General features: G+C 36.3%; 1 protein-coding gene across 1 annotated transcript in view; it reads right to left on the minus strand.

The window, feature by feature from the left end:
* The window catches only part of DNAH11 (dynein axonemal heavy chain 11), a 139,143-nt gene that overhangs the window by 78,035 nt on the left and 45,138 nt on the right, over positions 1 to 15,970 (minus strand). The window contains exons 15-22 of the mRNA XM_083822446.1: positions 12,447 to 12,595; positions 9,418 to 9,542; positions 8,341 to 8,469; positions 7,178 to 7,274; positions 5,774 to 6,002; positions 3,057 to 3,159; positions 2,368 to 2,567; positions 1,455 to 1,547 (exon numbers count right to left, since the gene is read on the minus strand). The gene's annotated coding sequence lies outside the window, so the exon portion shown is untranslated. The remainder of the gene's footprint in view (positions 1 to 1,454; positions 1,548 to 2,367; positions 2,568 to 3,056; positions 3,160 to 5,773; positions 6,003 to 7,177; positions 7,275 to 8,340; positions 8,470 to 9,417; positions 9,543 to 12,446; positions 12,596 to 15,970) is intronic.

Raw genomic sequence — 15,970 nt, forward strand, 5'->3', positions numbered from 1 at the left:
CTAAGGAACAATAATTTTTTTGTGACAGGAAGTCACTGCTCAATCTAGGTCCACAGACTACCAAATATTTTAATTTGTCTATTTTGATGTCATTTATATACTTATTCTCTCTCTTTCACTCCTTTTTCACTGGCAAATGGAAAATAGAAAGGAAGAAAAAAGTGTCAGTAAACAAAGATGATGTTTTCAGTTTCTCTTTTTATTGAATAAATTCAAATATTGCCCCCCCCACCTTATTCCAAACTGTCAAGAAAACTTTTTTTTTTTTTAAGTCAAACATACGTGAATTCAATATGTTTATTTTAGTTCATGTTTCTGCTGCTTTGTCTGGTGCAAAACGAGCATGCTTTCAAGTGAAAAGTTTTTGAAGGGCGTGTAGAAACAGTAACATGGTCCTCACTTGGTATTGGCACCAACATGCACTAGTTCCAGAAGAAACTATATATGCCATAACTACTGTATAATACGTGACACTATTTTGTCTTCCTTCTGCCATGTCTGATAAAATGAACAATACTGAGAAGTACTATATTTCATTATGTATGACAAGTTAAGGAAAAAAGGCATACATTACAAGGCTTAACTGAGAACATCAAGACAAAGAAACATACTTGTATCCCAGCTTATATCTGCAGTGTTTCCATTCTGAAAACCAGATAGTTGTATTATGCCTCATCCACATAGAGCAGAAATACCAAAATGAAACCTGTATACCTATTTTATGTATGTCTTGAAATTTACAGTGCATTCGCTCTTATAGTTTAATTCTAAATACAGATACTTTTTTTTGGATTACCAACAATGCTCACAGTTCAAAAAGCACATGAATTTTACTAACGTACTCTGATGCCCAAAGGAGAATGTAGTTTAAAATTAATTGAAAAATAACTTAATTCCTTTTATATATATACGTATACACATATACACACATACGCATACAGTTAACACTCAGGTTAAACTATCCAAGGAAGGAAAAATAAAACAGAAGGAACAATTAGTCAGGAAAAACAGAAGTATATTCTTGTGGTTGGAAGTACAGAATTTGGAAACAGAAAATAAAGACTACAATTTGTTTCTCCATACACAATGAAGGACATGAAGAGTCATGTCCACAGACATGTTGCTACATCCCCATCCTAGCAAAGGCTCAGGTGTTTGCTTTAAGTTACTAAAAACACTGCAACAGAGGTATTTGACATTACAGTCAAGGGAAGAAATTACCACCTCTGTAAAGACTAAAACCAATCTTCTCAAGGGGAAAGCTTCCTTGGTTTCTCCTTATCACTTTCTCTGACACCTGCTTTTCCTTGGTAAAGAAGATGCTTACAGTGGGGGCCGAGAATGAAAAGGTAGCATGTTACTGCTACTTACAGTTTCAGTAAATAAGAGCTTTCTCTACCCAGTTTTCGATTCATTGGCATTAGGCAAAATATTTTCAAGCTACTCACACATACCTCAAAATGCCTGTGCGTAGCGTCCATCGTCATTTTATGAAGTAAGTTATAGTCTTTGTTTTCCGCCAGTTTAGATATCAGTCAGATTCTTTCCTTAAAGACATTAACCCTACCGATTAGATATCTAACATGTGTTAACGCTTGAAACTACACAGCCTTTAAAATGAACCAGAACATCTCTGTAAATTAGCAAGTTCTTCAGCCAGCTGAGTCTGCTAAAGTATAGTTAAAACAAATGCCTGCTCTCCATGGTCTGGCACATGAGGTCAGTCACGGTCTGACAACCTGGTGCAGTACAGGACACATACTGCCAGGATCTTATGGATCTTATGTGTTCACTAGCCCCATTTTGCAATACCCCCCCCCCCAAACAAACAAACAAAACACAGTTCTTAGTGAACAAATTAGCACTTTCAAAACCATAAAACCGTTACCCAGAATTCTTTCCTTAACAAATTCCATGCCAGTATGTGTTCAGGTATGACGGAGATGCCCTAGCCCCTCATGCAAACCGAGATTGTGTTATACAGGGCAATGGGCAATGTTATCAGGAAACCTGACAAATCCATGCCTCCTTGTTCACTCTGTCCATGGGGTGGGCAGACAAGGGAACTATTCTGGGGGAGTCTAGTCTCCAGAAAGTTGCTCTTCCCTTGGAACAGTTTTTGACGTTCTCATGTCAAAATGATAAGTAAGCATAACAAAATTTGCAAACCATTACTCTATTTTCATTAAATATCTTTTCTATCTTAGTTTTCTATCTACTTGAGCATAATCACTTCAGGGCATGGACTATCATTGTACAAAGAACATCCGTTCTTCAGATTGGTCCACAGGGATTTATCTCATTAAATTATAAAGAACAGCAATAATAGAATGTCTTCAAGTAAAAAAAATAACCCATGATACAGACCTGTAAGACATTGGAGAGGTCTCTCAGGTTTAAGACATAGTGAAATTTAACAGCAGTTGGTGAGAAGTTTTGAATCACTGCCTTGTGAAGCCGTGTGGCTGCTTGTGTGATGGCTGGAATATTCTTCAGTACTGGTGGACTGAAAGCATGCTGTTGGAAGTGGAAAAAAACTAGCTTGCTATAGATGGTAGTCAGGGAATCTGAGGAAAGGAAGTTCAAAGCAAATACCTCAAAATGTCATTGAAAATGAAAAGGGAAAAAGACAGAAAGATTCCTTATCACAAGACAGCAGATAAGAGTCAATAGAGTGTTAAATGACAATACAGCCTGGTGAAAACACAGTCACCTGTGTGTCACAGGAAATACTTTATTTCTAGCCTCATCCTTGGTGCAGTTCCACAGCAGTTGCATGTCTGGCTCAGAGCCCCAAGGGCACATCTGCCAGGTGAATTTCATGAGCCTGCAATTGCTATAAAATTCAGTGGATTCTCAGTATCGTCATACACATGGCTTCTCTCTCTCTTTCTGTTTAGCTATAGGAAGAGCAGGATTTGAAACCTGTGCTAAACTACAGATATGTTTTCTCCTATCCCCATTAGTTTCCTACCTATTACAGTGATAGGGTAAATGATAATTATCTCATGTATTAAATAATAAATGCAGAATTGTTATGACACTTAAAATCATACCTGGAGCTTAGGGTGGATTGTGAAGCTCCCAGTAGTTGGATTCATACAGGCAATATATTGACAATTACAAACTTCTTTAATAGTTAGCTTCTGCATATCATGTCTGAGAGAAAATGTAGCTCGATTAATGTTAGAGCCAAAATACTGTACATTTTTCAGGCTTACCCTCAGTAGAAGAACCAACATTACTGCCCTATGGGAAACTCTGGAATACAAATGGCCATGGAAGTATCAAATTAGGATGGTCATTTAAAAACTTTAAAAACAAAACCAAACAAGAAACTCCCCTTGCTCCCTCCCCCCCAGCTGCTAATGCAAAATATGGAAGTTCAAATCAGTTTAAGAGTGCAGCCATGGTAGATAACAACAGATAAAATTAACAGATTTCACTATGAAAAAAATGGCAGAGATCATCTTCACGTGAATGAAGAAAGTCTCTTAAAGCTGTTTAAAACAATTGGAACCAAGCACATTTCAGAGAAACCATTATACATTAAAAAAGGTAGCTTAAAAGATCATTCCTGTTCTGCTGTATAATACAATAAATACTATTTCTGGCTCTCCAAATGATACTGCATAGATCTAAGTAAATTTTAAAAATAAAAGTCGCCTACTTTTAAAATGGGTTTTCAGTATCAGGCAATTTTGAGTTTCAATTGCCCAAATCTGTTGACAGCCTTGTTTCTTTAGAAATCAGCATACAACTGAAGGAGGCCAAGCAGCTCAAACAAAAACAAGCAAACAACAACAACAAAAACAAACAAAAAACAATAAACAAACAAAAAAAAACCAAAACCCTACAGTAAGAGGGAAATTTGTAAGTAATGCAGGCTTTCCCTACTAAATCAATAAATCCTTCCCACAATTCCATATTTAAATGCATCTCTTTCTCAAAGAACTCAAAACAGAGAAGCATGAATAGTTTTAGCAGTGGTAACCGTTGAGAATAAAAGTTTGAAATTTTTTTGAGAAAAGAAAAAGATTACAGGCTCTAATAGCATATAACTCTGCCAAGAAAACAGAAAGGCACTACAACACACAAGCTTTGCACAGCACTAAATTAGACCCAGTTCATATCACTGAGCTGGAGACGCTTTAGATTTGAGCAGTTGCTTCCTTTTTTCTCTTTATGCCTTGTTCCGTAATAAAATATTCAGCTGAAACCTGTTATTGTTCTTTCACGAGATGAAATATTGCCTAATAAAATGCTTATACAATTCAATTGAACACACATTAAAAGAGCAAGAACTGTATGGAAGCTATTGGTCGCAGTTGGTCACAACCCTACTGAGATCACAGAATCACAAAATCATTAAAGTTGGAAAAGACCTCCAAGATCATCTGGTCCAACCATCCTCCTTACAAGACCTGTGACAGTGAAAAGGGTGCTCTATGAAACAAAAATGTATGGGTATTTTAAGGATGGTGTATATGTGTGTGTGAGACCAACCTGAACATGTCAAAGAACAACACAGAGCAGATACACTCAGCCTCGTAATACTGAAGTATCGTCGTTTGTAAGCATATAGCCTGCCCCTCTGTCCACCTCCTTTTGACATTACACTGACATATCTGTATGTAAGTCTTTTTTTTTTATTGTTGATCACTTCTGTCCTTTACTCAACAGACAACATTTTCTTTACATGTGGCATGAAGAAAACATAGAACATAAGTGACATGCTTGTACAGTAAAAAGAAGAAGCCAATTGTATTTATAACAGCAACTGTAAATATTTATATGACACAGATCCTGTATCAGAACAAAATCAAAAATTAATTGGTTGATTTTAAATTGAAAACTTCCTCTTTTCACAGTATCTGGGAACATGTTACTAATATATTAATATATTTTAATTTCCAAATGATTTTGTTTTGGCAGTTGTTGGTTTGCTTTTTTTTTTTTTTTTTGATAGTGGGGGGAGTAGCCTTAATTGTCCAAATCAACTTCAGCATGCTTTTTTTGTGTATGTTTTTCTTCTCATTACAGAGAAAGAGCAATTGTTCCTTTGAACCGGTACTGTAAAGTTTCTGCAGATTTTGCCTGCTGTCTTTACAGGGTGATGAAGAGATAGATGGTATTATAAGATGAGCATTTGTCAACCTGTAGTTTAGGGAATCAGGTTCTATACCTCAAAGATGCATGTTCTCATCACATCCATCCACGGGATGCTCCACCAAAGCTGAAGAATACTTTCCTTCCAAGATTATCTACAGCCTCTCCACTTTCTGCTTCTCTTTTCTAAAACTGTTTAAAACTCCAGGGAGAGTATGCTTTTTGTTGTTGTTTTTGAAGTAATTCTTCAAGTTTTTCATTTCTATGTGGTTTAGGGAGCCTATCATGGACCACAATATTGAAAGTTATCCTATAATTTTTGTAAGAAGTAAATGCTCTCCAGTGTTCATAATCTATATGCTGCTGAATCAATACATGAGGTATAGACCATATCTATCCACTTTAGGCATATTCAAATCATCCATAAAATAGATAAGTTTATTTCCTACTGGGCCACAGTTACAACCGGATTTTTCCTACATTTTTTTTTTCAAGCATCTCTGAAAGATCACGCAGCATACATAAAAATGATTACCATATTAAGCAATGATGAAACTAAACAAACCAAGAAATCAAAATCATTCTGGCTAAGATTTATGAAATATTTCCACCACCTATGAGGGTTTTCAAACTATCAAAGTCCTTAGGAATCAATGATACTCACAAAATGCCTTTAAAAATATCAGACTATTCTTCTGAATTCCAGAAAATTCTTGTTTGATTTAGTTTGACTACTTCATGGCTTTTGAAAATCTCACCACATATCTGTATCCTTTGGAACTGAGATGCTTTTGCACGTAAAATCCCCAAGTATTTGACATTCAACAATTTTATCACTGAAGTAGTTTATTTTCTTCTTCTCCTGAGAAGGATTAATGAGAACTTTAATATACCTAAAGGTATAAAAATACAAATGATAACTATCATTTAATCACTAAGGAATATTAAGCTGATTATATAAAATTTCAGCCTGTTCCCCAGAGGTGCTTACATAAGGTTGAATGCAGACCATCAGATAAACTTACTACAACAGTGAGCAAATTAATTCAAATAATTTCACGTATTCGTTACACCTGTAAAATCCTATGACATGAATTTGAGGCTTATACAGATTTTAGCCAGCTGCATGTCTTTCCTTACAGACATAAGAGGAAGAATAACTAGAGAAAGCTGATATCTTGAAAATATAAGAGAAAACTACTTTTATTAGGCATTATTAAAATATTGAATTTTAGTACAATGTGATCCTCATTTTTTGTCACTTAGTGAAGTATTCCACAGGATTCAACCTTCATGTAAATATGACTTCCAACCACACAAGCAAATCTTGCTTTTATTTTGTGCATGGAAATAGGATCCTGTGGAAATCACTAGGAATTTATTAGAACAGGGCTGGAATCAAAACATCTCATTTCCCTTCTTATATCATTAATTTTTGTTATTTAAATGATCATATAAATGTTCTGCAGAAAATGAAATCACAGGAATAGGTGGACTTCAAGGTAAACTTCTCAGCATGTTCTAGTGAAAATGGCTAATGTATTTGGTTAGCAGCCTAATTTTGGAACCATTCTTGGTTTCATTCTTAGCAGGGATTTGAAGCAAAGGTGTTTATGAAACTTTAATGAAGAATTATTTCCATGTATACTAAGTAGAATAGATTATGCATTTAAATAGATTATGCATTCAGTATATCCTAACATTGTGGACAACAGACTTTTTTTTTTTTTTTTAAACGCATTATAGTAGGTTATATGTTAAAATCTTTTTGGCTAGATAGGAAAAGTGAAAAGTAAACATACATTTTTAAGCTTGTCTTGGTTATTTTCTTAACAACAGGGCAATGCAATCAAGAGATCTTGTAGGAAATGAAAGCAGCACTTGTGTAGTGACATATAAATGCTTTATGTCATAACTCTACTGTAGTTCTGACTTGTCACAGACTTTTTCATTTCATGGCAAAGCAGTATGAACAAACATATCACTGCAAACAGCTTCCATTAGAACAAAAGGGGCATTGTGTTGTCATCTCAGATTCTTTAAACAGTGATATAAATTCTTTGCATACCTCAACAGTGAGTTTGTCATGCCACTTCAAGAAAGGTAGCAAATGCTTTCAAATACATTTCTGTCTAGCCGCAGTCAGCTAAAAGAATGGTTACTGACTGTGGAGAACAAAAGCAAGCATATGAAGAGTGAAGGTGCACTGGAGGACAAGACAAAAATGAAGAATCTTAGTGTATTTGCAGCTGGATGATCAAATTTGGGGAAAAAAAATAAGCTGTATGTACTTATCCTAATTTTCTACCACAAAAGGGGAAAAAATGCAGAAACTATGTGCATATGAAAGGTCTAAAGTATCTTAATTGCCTTAATATCTTAGGAAAAAAGATTATTTTCTTCATTTAGAAGAGGTACATATATACCTGTACTTTTAAACCCATAATTAGGAACACTTCTTCTTGATCCTTAAACTTTCTCAAATTTTAGTGTCCACAATTGTAACCTATTGATCCCATTATATTTTTTCAAATACTGTATCATTACAGTACAATAAGGAAATATATTTCACTAAACCCCATTGTACTTAAATGTTTATGCAAATTTCCCTGTGGCACCGTTCCAGACTTTAGTACTACTGACGATCCCAAACTTAATGTACCGATATTAGTTTGCATTAGAAACTGCCATCATCAAGTAACATTTTGAAATTTTCTGATTTTCTAGAGGGAGAGCGGATGAGTCATATGCCTTGGGGAATGCTAAATAAAACCCGGCACTTCATGCTAATCTCACCCACTCTAGCAGATAGCTCAAAAGAAGTTAAGCAGATAGAGATAAGATGGGAGCTAGCAGAAAATACTGCAAATTAAAAGTGATATGATATGTAAGAAAAATCTTTTAAACTCTAAACTCTGGAAGGAACATGGCAATGTGAAGAATAGCTGTACTTCAACAAGTTCAGCTTTTAAGCTCTTGTTTTTGAGCTGAGACTTAATTGCTCATTTGTGTAATTTGATGTGGATGCCTCTTCCCATTTAAACAACAACCTGATTGTTCCAAACAATTTCTTGGAGAGGTAGCCAAAAATATATAAGGCAGGCTTCAAAATATATCACTTGAATTCATTGTATGGGAAGAAGCATTGGTATCCACAAACACAAAAATAACATAAGAGGCAGTCATTCTGAGCGATACATGACAGTACAAAATTATATTGTTACAACTCACCAGAAGGATGTTGTAAACACAATGGAAAGCAAACACAATATATTTGGTCTGCATTGTCAAGCTGTTCTTCACCCACAGCTAGGAACTTGCTCAGACTTGCTAGAAGAGCACTTGAAAAGAGGGACTTGGCTGAAGAACAGTGGAGAGAAAGAAAAGCTGCAGATAGAGTCCATTTCTTTGTTAGTCTGTTAAAAGGAGCAGCAGATGTTTTACAGTATCAACTTAAAATCCGAAGGAATAATACTAACATTTCATAGCAAATCCTTAAACCTTCATAAACTCCCAAGTTTTAGACCATAGTACAGTTAGTGGGTGCTGCTATACACTTGCATAGAAAGCCCCTGTGATGCTGCATTCACCTATTTGGTTTATTTAAGAAATTTCCTGCACAAAGAATATATAACCTTTGGCATCAATTGCCAATTTTTTAATCAGCTTCCTTTTGCAATGGGAAGTGTTATGCCCTTGTGCTCTAGTGCCTTGGCCATGGTTGCTGCCGGAATGGCAATCATTAGCTAAACAATCCTTACCAAAACAGGAATATCTGAAAACTTTCTAAGGCTGTTTCTCCATTAAAGAAGTTTTGACAGTTTATATTCACTTATGATCTCTCTCTGAGGCACATCAGATTTCTTCAGATCTCTCCATTTTGGGGGTAGAAAGGTTATTAAGTTGTGTTAATGTAGGATTACAATTTAGTATGAACTTGGAAACGCTTCAAAGAATGAACTAAGTTACAAAGTAAACTGAAAGCAGTGTTTGCTTATCCAACCTGAATATAGAAGTAATCAACAGAAGGCAGGAATGAAAAAGCAGGGTAAAAAGTTATTCAGTAGACATTTGTGGATTTAATACTTTTTAAGCCTAGTGACAATCTGATTCACTAGCAGTAATGCATGAGACAGGAACTGAGAAATTTTCAACTGGGTATACAGGTAGGAAGGCCATGGCCATTCAATTCTTTGCTGCCCTCTGCAATCCACCATCCTGAAAAACAGCTGTATTCAATAATAACAACTCTACAAAACTTTTCACCTTTGAGGGAAGATAAGATTCTTGCATCTGCATGGAACTTACTTTGTAGCATTGCTGATGGTGTATAGCAGTTGAGAGGAATGTTAGCCTTGCTGATCTCTCCAAAGACTATTGCCTACAAACAGTTTGTCCTACTCCAGGATTTCCAACAAGCAGGACCGGTTTGCCTGTTAAAAGTACATCAGTAAAACATTTGAGAGGTGCCACCTCAGCTGTGAGAACAAAAATTAGCTGAAATTGAAAAGGAAAAAACAAAACCACTTGCACAACGCAGTTTAGTTTTAAAAGCCAACTTTGATTTCTGTTTTTCTCCATATATGCCTAGGACTGAACTCTAAAAGCAATGAAATGGGATACACTGTTCTTTCATTTGAAAACATAATTACTGGAACAGAATGTTCTACTGGATTATTTCTTTTGTTCATAGTATTTCTACCTGAAAATTTGTACTCAATTTTTTGTAGTAGGAAAATTTTGAAATCAGGTTTTAACTGAAACGTGTCAATTCCTTCTCAACTTTTACAGAGTTCTGGTGTCTCAAAAACTGGTAAGAGAAACAAAAGGTTGGTGCAACAGGCATTTTGTTTAATTTTTCAATTAATATTTCATTTACTTTTAGGTCTGGCATTCAGCATACCTAAAACTCTTTCAGCAAGCAGTTGGCAACAGTTTAACTTTACTTACTTACTCTGAGCACCTAAAACCTTCACTGCCTTATACAGCTTTCTTTTCCAAGCTCTATATTTTCCTACCAAATATTATACTACAACAAAAAAATCTTATTTCGGGATAGCCGATAACGCATAACATCTTCTGATCAGCAGCTCTATGTTTCTATATCCATCAACTTTTAATCCCCCCAAGGAAAATTCCTACTTATCTAAGCATTTAAAAAGACCTAAAAAATAATGTAATCAAAACACTGTAAAGCACTTGAGAATACTGTATGTGAATCATACTGAAAAAAGAGCAAAACTAACTAAATGCCCCCATGAGGCAATTAAATGTTTACTAATAGTTCATGCTTTCTAATTCTCCACTCACAAGTATGTGCCATACTTCAGTACTGCGTCTCTAAGCTTCACCTCACATACCTATCATATTTATAGTAATTTTAAATAATAATAATAATAATAAATAAATAAATAAAGGTTTATTTTTTTCTGCATAGGGCCACGTGCTCAATGGATGTTTCAGAAATACTGTTTTCAGAAATATTGTTCCTTAAAAAATAAATAGCTTTAATCCTAATGCCTACATGTACCATAATATTTTCAGGAATACGAGCAACAGTTTTAGAGTTTGTTTTGAGTTGTTCCAAGTAAGGAGGCACATATTTACCAAAGAGAACAGTCCTGTTAGCCTTTTTGGATTGGTGTATCCTTTATTCTATCCAGCTGGCAACATACTTTCAAAACAAACAAACAAAAAGTTGTTTTCCAATTTAATGAGGGAGAATTTGAAAAACAAAATTTCTTCCCTCTGGATTTGAAATGTAAATTGATTTGTTGAATTTTGAAAACTGTATGTAACCACCTTTAACTGAATGCACACCCAGTGCAGTAGTTTGTGACACATAGGTGTCACCAGTCTTACAATATTTTTATTTGTTCATGTGAATGCCATCGTCCTACTGTATTTCTGAGAGCTGCTTTGACAGCTGAGTATACTGACATATAGTTATACCCATTTTCCTTGACTACATCCTTTATTCTAGGGAGGGCAGGGAGAAGGAACCAGATGATGGTTTGCTCCTGCTTTCAGAGGGCCAGACAACAAAAAGCAGGTGGGACCAAGGATTCCATATTTTTTTCTGTGGTTTTAGAAAAAAATGCTTAAAATACCAATGTGTAAGTAGTACCCAAGACCAATGATTATGTGACAACCAAATTCAACGTGACTGGCACTGCAGACATCTACAGTCGTATGTATAAAACCCAGGCTATCTGAAAAGTCTGGCTGAGTACAGTTGAAGACAATTATAATAAAAATGTAACTCTTCTCATCTGCTAGTTCCTATCACAATCAAAGGCCTAAAAGTCCTTTTCGTTATGCTAACTATAACATATGTTTCGGGTTAGCAGCCACATGCCTTACTGTCTCTATTCGAAAGGATTAGGCAATTTTATCCCCTACTTGTGCTCACAAAGTGTTAGTCAAACACTGCCTAAACCAATTATTTACTCATTCACAGCTATTCTGCTTGAACAGTTTGTTGCCTACTGTTTCCATCTCTACATTCCTGTTTGCTGTGAGAGATCATATTGCCTCTCCATGTCCATACTAGTCTTCTGATTCTGACCCCCTAGGTGGGCAGCTTGAAGCAACTCAAGCTGTTTAATTAAATTCTCCTACTGACAAGACTTCTCTGGGAAACATGTGCACTGAAGGCTTTTCCAGTTGTCCTGACACACTACTCTAAGAATGGATAGCTAGAACTAAAATTGATGATACGTTGATGACGTATTGGAGTGCTGAAAAATCAATTTTTGTCATGAAACTGCAGTAATGCTGCTTGAAAATAAAAACACTGATTGAAAATATTCAACTCCCTTTTTACTAAAATTTGTACAACTGTTTTGGTTTAGCTCAACAAAAGACAAAAGGAAAAGATCACACTGTACTGCTTAAATTAATGTATTGTGTTTTTAGCAACTAAATTCCCTTTTATACATGGAGACCCATGTTCTTTAAAAAAATTGTTGTTGTGATTAATTTGAATAAAACACACATATAAAAAGTCAAAAGAGGAGTACTGCAATCAAAAGGGGTAGGAGGTAAAGAAAACCAAGATGATGTAAACCATAATGTCCTTAACAGTATCAAAGATTGCAACTATTATTAAAAGGGACAGGAAACACTAGCCAATTTATTTACTTACTGAGCACTCTGGATAAGAGGGAAAAATAAAACACTTAACTTATGCTGAAATCTTCCAAACTGTATTTAACAATTTACATAACCCTTCAACTAATTCATCCCCCTATTATCATAGTAAAATAATAATGTCTACTCCTATTAATCTTCAGGATGTATCTTAAAAATGTTAACTAATGTCATCAGATACTCACGGATTCCAGCTCAGGTCCTGTGTGTTCAGACAGAGGAGGCCAGCTCTGGATCCTGTAGCTGTGGCTGCAGCTTTTAAATGGTGCACCTCAAACAGTAGCTACATTGATGGAGTCACCAGCACACATTCTTTGCTTGTAAGGCTCAGAACCTGGAAAGAATCAGTACATCTCAAATGCAGCTAAATAAAGTTTGTTCAAACATGGCTATGGTTTTTGCTTCAGAAACACAGAGGAGGACAAGTTCAAAAGGTTTTACTTGATCTTGTGTTTTTCCACAGTTTAATCCATTCAAAAGAAGATTAGCCTGCTTCACCAATGAGAGTACTCCTGAAGGCCGCTAAAAGCAGGAGAAGCTAAATCTTTCTCAATGTCAATAGAAAGAAACAGAAAATGATTAAGAGGAGGAGCCTAAATTTGGGTGCTCCAAAACTTCCCTTGGGAATGACACTTTCTGTTCATTAGCTAAAGTCAGGCTATGCAGATAGCCCCAGACAGGCACCTTTCAGAGTAACCTGAGAAGGTCACCACACGGAGATGGGCTTAAGTTCTTAAAAGAGGAAAACTTAATAGAATGGACCAAACTACAATCATCATTCGAAAGTTACATTTAGATTTTAGATTTGGATTTAATTACATTGCAGCATTTTGACCATACAACAAAATTGGTTTCACTGTGTAATTAATGAGAAGAGAATAAAAAGTCTAGATACTACTGTTAGTTCTTAAACTGACTTAGATTTCCTAATGCTAGCCTTCCTTGCTACAATGATGTGAGGACTTAATCCATGAAATCTTCCATCTGTTTTACTGGAAGGTTTCCCAAATGCTGGTTTCAATAAACTTATGATTGACAACTTGAATTACATCAATTTATACACTAGGAGGCACAATGAGCCTTACAGTATATGTAGGAAACTTGAAGACTTTTTGTTGTACATAGAGGCAAGCAATGTATTACTCAGATGCCGAAGCATCACTTAGTAACAGTGAAAACCAAAAGAAATGAAAGGAATGGAAAAAAAAACTGTCTTCAGAAAAATAAAGAAAGGGGAAAACAGATAGAGAAGAATCTAGTGCACTTGCTTCCCAATTGCTCACCTTGTTATCATCTATAACAGTATTGAGTGACTCAATCCCCATGGAATTAACATCCCCATCCAAAACTAACCATTTTGACCCCTCATGGTTAATATTAGTTTGCTCTCTCAGAAGAAAAGACAGCAGAATATAATTTCCACTGTAAATTGTATTTCAACAAAATCTCATCACTTTAGTGCTTGAATAATAGCTCCGTACAGCAATTAGAACTTCAGGATTCCTAATGCATCACTGAAACAAGAAGTTTATGTAGCATAAGAAAACCATGCTTTGCTCAGTAAATGGTTATTCATAGTAAAATAAAAAATATTTTCAGTGAACTCTTGATACAGCAGAATAACTGCATTTTTGTTGTGGTTTAACCCAGCCAGCAGCTAAACACCACACAGCCGTTCACTCACCCTCCCCCCTCCCTCTCTGGGATGGGGGAGAGAAACGGGAAAGTGAAGCCTGTGAGTTGAGATAAAGACAGTTTATTAAGACAGGAAAATAATAATAATGATAATAGTTCTACTAATAATAATGTGTACGAAACAAGTGATGCACAATGCAATTGCTCACCACTCGCTGACCGATGCCCAGCCTATCCCTGAGCAGCTGGCTCTCCACCCCAACTAGCCACCCCTATATATTTTTTTAGCGTGACGTTAGATGGTATGGAATACCCCTTTGGCCAGTTTGGGTCAGCTGTCCTGGGTCTGTCCCCTCCCAGCTCCTGCTGCACCCCTAGCCTGCCCGCTGGCAGGACAGAGCGAGAAGCTGAAAAGTCCTTGGCCTGGTGTAAGCACTGCTCTGCAACAATTAAAACATCAGGGTGTTATTAACACTCTTCTCATCCTAGTCCAAAACATAGCACCCTACCAGCTACTAGGAGGAAAATTAACTCTAACCTAACTGAAACCAGGACAATTTTATATAATAAGGACCTATCTCTGTTTTGGCTACAGAAGAGTATGTCATTAGTCTTAACAATATTGGTGAGATACAGAAGGCTTCATGGGTCTGGAGAGAAAATAACCCGCCCTCTTTGGCAGCTGAATCAGCATCATTCAGTTTAGTACTTTTCTGTCTACTAGCATCCTGTCCTGCCTCCAGTCTTTCCACAATTACCAGTGCTCTGCATTCACATCATATTGCATTAAAACACAGAAAAAAAGCCAACACAATAATTCAGTCTCTAACACCTTCTTGAATTCTGGCATTGCCTATTTTTGATAGAGAACTATGTTTCTAGGAACAGGTCCTAATAAGAAGGACATGTGCCATTTGCCCAGGGAGGTTGTGGAGTCTCCTTCTCTGGAGATATTCAAGGCCCGTTTGGACACCTATCTGGGCAGCCTGCTCTAAGGAACCTGCTTTGGCAGCGGGGTTGGACCCGATGATCTTTCGAGGTCCCTTCCAACCCCTTCAATTCTGTGATCTTTTTGCTCTTGTGTTGCACTGTGTATAAAACCAAACAGTTCATCAGTTGTCAGAGCTTTTGGGTTAAGGCCATTCCAAATGGACTTTTGTTGCATGTTCAAGTAGGTGTAATGCAGTTTTCAGCACCTAAAGGGGATGGAGAGGCTGTGCATTAGTGTCAATTTTGACACAGTAGGAATTTTTGCATTCCTTTCTAAACTGGGTATCTGATTGCAAATGCCTACACTCAGTCAACTGTTCACCTTCATTTACTCATGCCTCTGTGCTAGTTTAGCCCCAAATTTCTATTAAGCCTAATGACATTAAACCTAATTTCCATTAAGTCTAAACATGTAGATGTAGAACTTAGTAGCATGGTTTAGTGGTGGACTTGTCAGTACTAGATTAAAAGGTTGAACCAGGTGATTTCAGAAGTCTTTTCCAACCAGAATGATTCTGTGATTCCATGACTGCAAGGGAGAATCCCATTTTGATACAGCTGCACTCCACAGTCTATCTCCTCTAACAGAAAATGTTCAAAAGGAAAGAAAACCTCATACCGGTCAAAATTTTGTAACAGGAATAGGCATTATAAGAAATAGGCATTATAGAATAGGCGTTATAAGAAATAGGCACTATAAGAAATACTTGTCTAGTGTTTTGGCAAAATATTCCACTATTTCTGTCTAGAAGTCTAATTAAATCATCCTGCTTCTCCTTCCAGAACAATGTATTACTTAGTCTATCTGTCAAATATCATGCTCATTACTTGCTGCCACAATTAATTTTCCTTTGGTATTTGCAAACAACATATAAAATGTTACGAGCAAATTGTACATTTGAGTTTTGGCATTGCACACCACGTGGCTGACTGGATGGCCTGAACAGCATGTTACCATACAACAGCCTAAAACAAAGATCATCATCCTGCAGAATGTTTTCTGCAAGAACCAAGGCAATTTCTTTGCAATGTGAAATCAAAAACCCACTGTGTAGGTCGGCAGGTACCTTGCTCTTTCCAGTCC

The sequence above is a fragment of the Anser anser genome (assembly GCF_964211835.1).
Source record: "Anser anser genome assembly, chromosome: 2".
NCBI classification, from domain to species: domain Eukaryota; kingdom Metazoa; phylum Chordata; class Aves; order Anseriformes; family Anatidae; genus Anser; species Anser anser.